The following is a 10,037-nucleotide window of genomic DNA, read 5'->3' as shown; positions in this document are numbered from 1 at the left end:
GAAAGAAGTAAATAATGTTCGTAGTGACATGGTTTTCTGTGTAGAAAATCAGTCAACCAAAATACCACTATAACTAATAAATACATTCAGTGTATTTGCAGAATACAATTATCAGTAGCAAAACTTAGCTGAATTTCCATACATTAACAATAAACAATTTTAAAAGAAAATTAAGAAAACACTTCCATGTGCTAGATGACTTAAAGTAAGATATACTTAGGAATAAATGTAAAAAGATGAGAAGATTGTACTTTGAAATCTACAAATATTGATTACAAACATATATAAAGATACAACCCATATTGATGGATTGGAAAAATATTGTTAAATAATTATATTGCCCAATGTGATTTACATTCAACACAATGCTCATAAAAAGCCACCATGCCTGGCTTAATCCTCTTAACATAAACACTTTAAAATGTCAGTTAATGCTTGAACTCAATGTTAAGTCAACTCAAACTCAATTTGATACTGAACTGACGTTAATGTCAATTAATGCTTGATGGGTTGCTATACACATTGCATTTGGAACAATTCATCTCAAGAATGAATTTTCCAATGTTCTGCAAGAGTAACCCCAGACTGAAGACTTTGCCACAGTTATGACATTTGTAGAATTTCTGTCCAGTATGGATACTCTGATGTCTAACGAAGTGTGAACGTGAAACAAAGGCTTTGTCACAATTATCACACTGGTGAGGTTTTCCTCCTCTATGAATTCTCCTATGTTTTGCATAAGATGAAGCCTGACTGAAGACCTTGCCACAATCATTACATTTATACGGTTTCTATCCAGTATGAGTTCACTGACGAATGACAAGGAATGAAAGATTGAAAAATTTGCTACACCACTTACACTTGTAAGATCTGTCTTCATTATGGATTTTCCAATGATTTGCAATGGTTGTAGCGTTACTGAAGACTTGGCGACAGTCATTACATTAGAAAAGTTTCCCTATACCGTAGATTGCTTGATGATGAATAAGTGCTGACTGTCCACTAAAGGCTCTGCCACACTCATTACACTCGTAAGGTTTTTCTCCAGTGTGGATTCTAATATGCCATGCCAGATGTGAAGCACACCCAAAAGCCTTGTCACAAAAGCTACATTTCTATGGTTTCTCTCCAGTATGAATTCTCCTATGTACTTCAAGGTATGATTTGCGAGTGTAAACTTTGTCACATTCTTCACATCTGTAAGGTTTCTCTCCAGTATGACGTCTATGATGACGTGTAAGGTGTGATTTTTGATTAAAAACCTTGCCACATTCATCACATTTGTAAGGTTTCTCTCCAGTGTGAATTTTCTTATGAAATAGAAGGCCTGAACTTTGATGGAATGTCTTGCCACACTCATTACATTTGTAAGGTTTCTCTCCAGTATGAAGTCTACGATGGCATACAAGATATGACATGTGACAGAAGCTCTTGCCACATTCATTACACTTGTAAGGTTTCTCACCAGTGTGACATCTACGATGGCGTTCGATGTATCGCTTCTGATTAAAGACCTTCCCACATATATCACATTCATATCGTTTCTCTCCTAAATGGATTATCTGATGTTCCCTTAAGAGTGAGCTACAATTAAAGGCTTTGCCACTCTCATTACATTGCAAAGATTTTTCTCTCACGTGTACCTCCTCTCTTTCTGTCAGTAATGAATGAAGCAAATTATTTCTACAGTAATTAGAAATATGGGTTTTGGGCCTACAAAAACTTCTTGGGGAAGTTGAAATTAAGGAAACATCATTTAAAGACTTCTCTAGTTGATTATCAATATTCCCTTCATTCTGAAATATGTGCAGGTTAGACAGATGTGAATGAAAGCTTAATCCAAGCTGATCTTCAATAGGCTTGTTTCCAGAAGGCCTGTCATCATATCGGTCTTTACTACCGGTCAACTTTTTGATTTTCGTCATGAGTACTTCACGACTATTTCTTTCATCCTTTTGCCACTGAAACTCAAAGTCATGAATATTTTTCTCAGTTTTCTGGAAGCAAAAATCTCCAGTGTGATGACTTTCATGTCTTTGCAATGTCCCTGTGTGGAATACTTCTGTATTGCCTTGCTCTGTGGATGAGAACCCCTTCATCATGCATATGGAAGAGGTATCTACAAAATATAAACAACAACAGGTTTAGATGGTAAATAATACTGAAATGTGTAAATATGACACAAAAAAACAATACTTATTGTAAACTTCCACAACATGATCTTCAAAGTTTAGGAATACAACAGGAGTAAGATTCTTTTTTTTTTTTTTTTTTTGGAAACGGAGTTTAGCTTTTTTTTTCCCGTTTGGGTGCAATGGGGCGATCTCGGCTCACCGCAACCTCCGCCTCCTGGGTTCAGGCAATTCTCCTGCCTCAGCCTCCTGAGTAGCTGGGATTACAGGCACGCGCCACCACGCCCAGCTAATTTTTTGTATTTTTAGTAGAGATGGGGTTTCACCATGTTGACCAGGAATGGTCTCGATCTCTTGACCTCGTGATCCACCCGCCTCGGCCTCCCAAAGTGCTGGGATTACAGGCTTGAGCCACCGTGACTGGCCAGGAGTAAGATTCTTTAATAAATAAAGGGTGATTATATGTAGTTGAAATCATTTCTATGGAAGACTATTTTCAATATCATGACAAAACACTGACAGGGCACAAATATGTGTAAACCTAAAGAGTATATTTCCACTATGACTATAATGTGTATAACAGCTTGAAAAAAATCACTGTCATGTTCAAGAAAGAGAAAAATGTATTTCTTCATATTTAAAGCATATTTACTATATACAAATAAATGCTAATGGACCACACAATAAACAACATTGGTAAATCATCCACAAGATCATGTAAGCATAACCAAAATCAATGTAAATTTTGTACTGTCAAATAATCATAGCACTGACAAGATGAGAAAACATTACGAAAATTAGTCAGGTATGGTGGCTCACACCTGTACTTTCAGCTACTTGGGAGGCTGAGGCAAGAGAATTGCTTGACCCCAAGAGGCAGAGGTTGCAGTGAGCTTGAATAACTGTCACAAAATTACCTATATCCATGCAAAAGAGGTGCTTTGTCACATTTTTGTCAAAATTTTTTGTATTTTATTTTATAGAGATGGTGTCTCGCACTGTCACCCAGACTGAATGCAGTGGTGTGATCTTGGCTCACTGCAACATCCGCATCCCAGATTCAAAAGATTCTCCTGCCTCAGCCTCCTGAGGAGCTGGAATTACAGGCATGTGACACAACACCTGGCTAATGTTTTGTATTTTTAGTACAGATGGTGTTTTGCTATGTTAGCCAGGATGGTCTCGATCTCCTGACCTCGTGATCCACCCGCCTCAGCCTCCCTGAGTGCTGGAATTACAGGCATGAGCCACCATGTCTGGCCTCTGTATTTTTATTTTTTTGAGATGGAGTCTTGCTCTGTCACCCAGGCTGGAGTGCAGTGGTGCGATCTCAGCTCACTGCAACCTCTGCCACCTTGGTTCAAGTGATTCTCTTGCCTCAGCCTCCCGAGTAGCTGGGATTACAGGCACGTGCCACCATGCCCAGCTAACTTGTGTATTTTTAGTAGAGATGGGGTTTTACTATGTTGGCCAGGCTGGTCTCAAATTCCTGGCCTCAAATTATCCACCAGCCTCGGCCTTTCAAAGTCCTGGAATTACAGGTGTGAGCCACTGTGCCTGGCAGCACATTGTGACATTAATGAGAGGAATGTGTCAGTTATATTGCTTACTACATATTGAAAAGCCATATGTATAATCTCAAAAATTAATTAGTAAAAGATTGTAATTTATGATAAAATCAGCAAGCAAATAATACATTTATACAGCCTGCAGAACTCGGGATCTGGACACGGTAGCTCATGCCTGTAATCCCAGCACTTTGGGATGATGAGGTGGCTGGATTACAAGGTTAGGAGATCTTGACCATCCTGGCCAACATGGTGAAACCCCATCTCTACTATAAATACAAAACTTAGCCAGGTGTGGTGGTGGGCACCTGTAATCCCCGCTACTTGGGAGGGTGAGGGAGGAGAATCGCTTGAACCTGGGAGGTGGAGGTTGCAGTGAGCAAGGTTGTGCCACTGCACTCTACCTGGGCAACAGAGCAAGACCCCATCTCAAAAATAAGACAAAAGCCTCAATTTCTACTTACCACCAGCACACAATATAAGAACTGAAATACATGTTAAGATCACTACCTTGTGATGTATGAGGTCAAGAAAATACACAGCATTATAAGGAATAAGAATTGACTCACAGCCATGCTCGGTGGCTCATGCCTGTAATCCCAGCACTTTGAAAGGCTGAGGCAGGCGGATCACAACGTCAGGGGTTCAAGACCAGCCTGGCCAACATGGTGAAACCCTGTCTTTACTAAAATTACAAAAAAGAAATATCTGGGCAAGGTAGGTGGCACCTGTAAATCCCAGCTACTCGGGAGGCTGAGACTGGAGAACAGTTTCAACCCAGGAGGCAGAGGTTGGTGTGAGCCAACATTGCACCACTGCACTCCAGCTTGGGTGACAAGGCAAGACTGAACCTCAAAAAAAAAAACTGCCTAACAACATCAGAGCTTGCAATTATGATGTCACATCTACAGTGTGTCACAGCCTGGCAATATAGCAATTCTATGTATACATATTGCCCTTAGTTATCTAGTTCACTGTACACAAAATATAAAACATAGAATGTGTACTGGGAAAATTCATAAACTGAGATCAGAGAAAGCATTGCATAAAACCGAATGCACAATAAAAACATAAAAATCATAATGCAGGTTCCCTGGTCTGAATGTTCGTGTTGACCGAAAGTCATGTTGAGAGTTCTTATTCTCCAATAGGATGTTCCTGCAGATGGGGCCTTTGAGAGAATTTGGTCATGGGTGTTGACTACTGAGGAATACGACTAGTGCTTTTATAAAAAAAACTCGTTAAATCAATAAAGAGCAGAGAAATAAGTGGGAGCAAAGAAAGATGTCCATTCAGAGATCCCCGGATTTAAACTTTTCCTTCCTCACAGAATTCTCCCCCTTGCAGAGTTTCCCCACACACTATTTAAAGGTGTAGGTTCTACTGTGCTTCTCCGAGCTCCACCTGTGTTTACACCTGTAATACATTCCCACTCAGCTGGACATTTTCACTTCACTCTCCACAGTCCAGGGCTCTTTCTCTGGCTCCAACATGAATAAACAGGTCAGAAAGAGGCTCCTGCTTATAAAAAGAAAGAAAGGTGATGTGCTGGAACTTTTCTAGAGTCCCAGCCCTATGTTTCAGCAGGAAAGAAGACATTCCAGATGGATCGAGGAAAATATTTCACAAATTCCTCCAATGACTGCCTCCTTCTGAATACATAAAGAAGATTGCAGTATGTGGAAATTGAGCTTCCTTCCAAGCACTACAGAATCGAAAAAACATGTAAGTAGCAAACAGGGAACTAGATACCTGTCTTTAAAATTTTTTTAGACAGACTTTTGCTCTTATTAGTCTCAAGTGCAATGATGCTATCTTGACTCACTGCAACCTTCGCCTCCTGGGTTCAAGCAATTCTCCTGCCTCAGCCTCCTGAGCAGGTGGGATTAAAGGCATGGGCCACCACCCCTAGCTAATTTTGTATTTTTAGCAGAGACGGGGTTTCTCCACGTTGGTCAGGCCAGTCTCAAATTCCAGACCACAGGTGATCTGCCTGCCTTGGCCTGTCAAAGTGCTGGGATAACAGGCATGAGACACTGCACCTGGTGAGAACTAACTTGGTATCTTTAAAGTCTGCCACGAGGTTTTGTTTTTGTTTTTAGAGGCAGAATCTCACTCTGTCACCCGGACAGGAGTGCAGTGGCACATTCCTGGCTCATTGCAGCCTTCACCTCTCGGGTTCAAGTGATTCTCCATGCTCACGTTTTCTAGTAGCTGAAATTACAGGCGTGCCCATGCCCAGCTAATTTTTGTATTTTTAGTAGACATGGGGATTTGCCATGTTGGCCAGGCTGGTCTCAGATCCTGACCTGATGTGATCCACATCCCTCAGGCTCCCAAAGTGCTGGGATTGAGGTGTACATGTGTGAGTCACCATGCGTGGCCTGCCATAGGGTTTTATGTCTACTTTAGTTCTGGAATGTACACTGAGATATCATAAAGAACACAGAACATCTAAACAAAAAAGACAGTTTGGTGGGGTGTGGTGGCTCACACCTGTAATCCTAGCACTTTGGGAAGCTGAGGCAGGAGGATCACAAAGTCAGGAGTTCAAAACCAGCCTGAGCAATATGGTGAAACCCTGTCTCTACTAAAAATAAAAAAATTAGCCAGGCATGGTGGCAGGCACATGTAGTCACAGCTACTTGGGAGGCTGAGGAAAAAGAATCACTTGAACCCTGGAGGCGGATGTTGTGGTGAGCCAAGATCATGCCACTGCACTTCTGCCTGGGCGACAGAATGAGACTCCATCTGAACAAAAAAAAGGAAAAAAAAGGGCGGGGGACAGTTAAATTTCAGATGCTGCATCATGAAGCTTTTCATTTCAAAATCAATACAGCTTCCATTTTAGTCAAGCAAGGATGCAGCCCCCAAGAGGCAACAAGAGAAAATACAAAGATACGCAAGGGCACATCCCTGCTTCTGGGAGAAGTTGGACTCACCCAGGGAGACCAGGTTCCTGTAATTCTCCAACATCACGTCCCTGTGTAAAGTCTTCTGAGCAGGGTCCAGGCATTTCCACTCCTCCTGAGAGAATTCTATGGCCACATCCCTGAATGTCAACAGACCCTGAAATGAAAGCACATTTTAACCACATGGTTATGGGAGGGGTTCTGATCTTTACAGAGAATGAGAAGAGGAGAGAGGCGGAAGCACGGATTTAATTGTAGGGAATGTTCTGACAAATCGAGAAAGAGATTTTTCATCACATTATGTCTTCCCGGTTGTGTTTTGAAGAGGTCATCATACTTTCTGGGTATACATTTCTTATGGTTGTGGATAATACAAGAAATACACAAACAAAAAATCAATGCAGTGTTCCCATTATAGAAATGTTAGAAACTTTTACACATCAAGTGATATTCAGTATTTATTTATTTATTTATTTTTTTTTACAGTCCAGAGGTCTTTTATTTTTTTTAAACACCTATTATGCCATGAATTCATAGGGAATAGGTTCCAGCAGCTCAGGCTCCTTCCCATTGGTTCTCACAAAGTGTGCTTCTCTGGGTGGAGCGGGCTGGCGCTTCAGTTGGACCCAGGTACCTTTCTCTTTGGCTTCTTTCTTTTTCTGATCATTTTCCTTCACACGTTTTAGGAAGCTATCTCGGCTCTTAGAGTGCTTGATGTGCTCAATACGCACATTAATTCTCTTGGCAAGAATCTTGCCCTTAACTTGTTTGTTTACAACAATGCCAACAGCATGCTGGGTAACATTGTAGACTCTTCCAGTTTTGCCATGATAACATTTGTGGGGCATTCCTTTTTGAACAGTACCCATTCCCTTGATGTCCACAATATCACCTTTCTTATAGATTCGCATACACGTGGCCAAAGGAACAACTCCATGTTTTCTGAAAGGCCTAGAGAACATGTATCGAGTGCCTCTCCTCTTTCCCTTTGTGTTCGTCATTTTGGCGAATTACTGGAAGATGGCGGTTCCGGCCGAAAGGAAAGGCGATATTCAGTATTTAGATGAGACGGAGTATGAGTGATGCCGTCAGAGATGACAGCGTTTACAGCGAAAGATCAGAAACTAAAATTCGGCCAAGTGCAGTGACACATGCATGTAATCCCAGCTACTCAGGAGGCCGAGGCATGACAACTGCTTGAAACCGGGAGATGGAGGTTGCAGTCACCCAAGACTGCACTGCTGCAATTCAGCCTGGACAACAAAGTCTTCATCTCAAAATAAAAATAAAAATAGAATTAGCCAGGCATGGTGGCACACACCTGTGGTCCCAGCTACTTGGGAGGCTGAGGTTGGAGGATGACTTGATCCTGAGGGTGGAGGTTGCAGTGGGCTAAGATTGCACCACTGCACTCCAGCCTCGGCAACAGAGCAAAACCTCGTCTCAAAATAAAATAAAATACATGAAAACAAAATTACTCAAAGTATGAACATCTGTTTTGTGTATGTATGTCCACAAAATGTTAAAACCTACACAGACTCACTAGAAACTAAATGTTAATACAAAGGGTTGTCATTTTCTCGAGGTTTCCAAACATAAAAGATTTTCAAAATATATACGTGTATGTATATATGCATGTGTATGCATATATGTGTGTTTATACATACATACATAACGGTTTTAAAAATATAAAAAATAGCAAGTTTTGTTTAACTGAAGAGGAATCTCATCTTGGTGGAAAAGGATACTTTGGCAGCTGGGGATGGGGGGATCTTGTCAGATCTAAGAAAACAGGAAATGCTCCCTCCTAGAAGAAGAAATCACTCTTTCCACTGCCAGACCTGGAGGAATCTTCAGATATCTGTAGTCATGCAGGCGCACACAGAGGCAGCCACTGTGGCACTATTAACACAGAGGAAAATTGCAGAGGACCCACATGTTGTCACCCAGCAGATCTCCAATGCAGATGTCAAAGAGCGAGCTAGCCATGTCTACTAACATGAGAACATGTGAAGTTTCACAACTAGCAGGATCAAATTTCAAAGTAAGATATTTACTGGAACACAAAGAAGAAATCAAGAGGCACCGGGGTTTACTTGAGAGTGGAGGGTGGGAGGAAGGAGAGGAGCAGAAAAAATAACTATTGTGAGGCAGGATGGTGGTTCACACCTGTAATCTCAGCACTTTGAGATGTCAAGGTGGGTGCATCACGAGGTCAGGAGATTGAGACCAGCCTGGCCAACATGGTGAAATCCCATCTCTACTAAAAATACAAAAATTGGCCAGGCGCAGTGGCAGCCACCTGTAATCCCAGCTACTTGGGAGGCTGAGGCAGGAGAATCGCTTGAACCCGGGAGGCGCAGGTTGCAGTGAGCCAAGATCATGCCATTATACTCCAGCCTGGGCAAGAATAGCAAAACTCAGTCTCAAAAAAATAAATAGATAAAAAATAACTATTGGGTACTAAGCTTTGTAAGGTCTTTTAGGCTAACTGGCTGCATCATAAGCCATACCCTAAGTCGAACCATGGTGACCCCCGTGACCTGCATGTACACCTCTGGATGGCCTCCCAGAACTAGAAAGTCTGAAGTAACTGGAAAACCACAAAAGGGAGAAAAATAATCAACCCCTGCAGAGCCTACTTAACTTTGAGACATTCTCTATTGTTCCTTATTTCTGCCTCAAATGATAAGGCAATTGGTCTTTGAAACTGACCTGGGTCAACCTCAGGACTCTAGACCCTAAGACCCCTCTCAGCTTGCAAAAATCACCCTAAACTGTAACTCCTGTAACTTTCCACTGCTTACCCCAAACCTATAAAACCAAGTCCTGGCCGGGCGCGGTGGCTCAAGCCTGTAATCCCAGCACTTTGGGAGGCCGAGGTGGGTGGATCACAAGGTCAAGAGATCAAGACCATCCTGGTCAACATGGTGAAACCCTGTCTCTACTAAAACTACAAAAAATTAGCTGGGCATGGTGGCGCGTGCCTGTAGTCCCAGCTACTCAGGAGGCTGAGGCAGGAGAATTGCCTGAACTCAGGAGGCGGAGGTTGCGGTGAGCCGAGATCGCGCCATTGCACTCCAGCCTGGGTAACAAGAGCGAAACTCCGTCTCAAAAAAAAACAAAAAAAAAAAACCAAGTCCTATCCCACCGCTCTCGGCTGGCTCTCTTCACACTCAGCCTGCCCCCTCCCAGGTGAATAAACAGCCATGTTGCTCACAGAAAGCCTGTTTAGGGGGTTCTCTTCATTCAGAGCACATGTTTTAACAGGCTTAATACCGGAATGATGGAGTACTCCGTACAGCAAACCCCAATGACATGAGTTTACCTATGTAACAAACCGTCACATGCAGCATCAAAACTAAAGTAAAAAAAAATTTTTTTAATGTTTTTTAATTTGCTGCAGAATTTTTTTTTTTTTTTTT

The 10,037-nt window shown here is 41.9% G+C and overlaps 1 long non-coding RNA gene and 2 pseudogenes across 3 annotated transcripts in view; 1 reads left to right on the top strand and 2 right to left on the bottom strand.

Annotated features, from left to right (window-relative positions):
- Window positions 1–6: 6 nt before the first annotated feature.
- LOC116540712 overlaps window positions 7–10,037 on the bottom strand; it is a 13,038-nt pseudogene continuing 3,007 nt past the window's right edge. Inside the window, exons 3-4 of the transcript XR_004264562.1 lie at window positions 6,643–6,769; window positions 7–2,119 (exon numbers count right to left, since the gene is read on the bottom strand). The product of XR_004264562.1 is annotated as a zinc finger protein 888-like (transcript). The remainder of the gene's footprint in view (window positions 2,120–6,642; window positions 6,770–10,037) is intronic.
- LOC116540739 overlaps window positions 234–10,037 on the top strand; it is an 11,966-nt gene continuing 2,162 nt past the window's right edge. Inside the window, exons 1-2 of the long non-coding RNA XR_004264574.1 lie at window positions 234–247; window positions 4,466–4,469. This is a non-coding gene — a long non-coding RNA (uncharacterized LOC116540739). The remainder of the gene's footprint in view (window positions 248–4,465; window positions 4,470–10,037) is intronic.
- Window positions 7,123–7,647, bottom strand: LOC116540727 (annotated as a pseudogene). The gene has a single exon (XR_004264565.1). The product of XR_004264565.1 is annotated as a 60S ribosomal protein L21 pseudogene (transcript).

Source organism: Sapajus apella, unplaced genomic scaffold, assembly GCF_009761245.1.
Source record: "Sapajus apella isolate SASKATOON/1434 unplaced genomic scaffold, GSC_monkey_1.0 scaffold144, whole genome shotgun sequence".
Lineage (NCBI taxonomy): Eukaryota > Metazoa > Chordata > Mammalia > Primates > Cebidae > Sapajus > Sapajus apella.
Note: the sequence above shows the minus strand (reverse complement) of the source record. Positions and strands in the feature narration are given on the sequence as shown.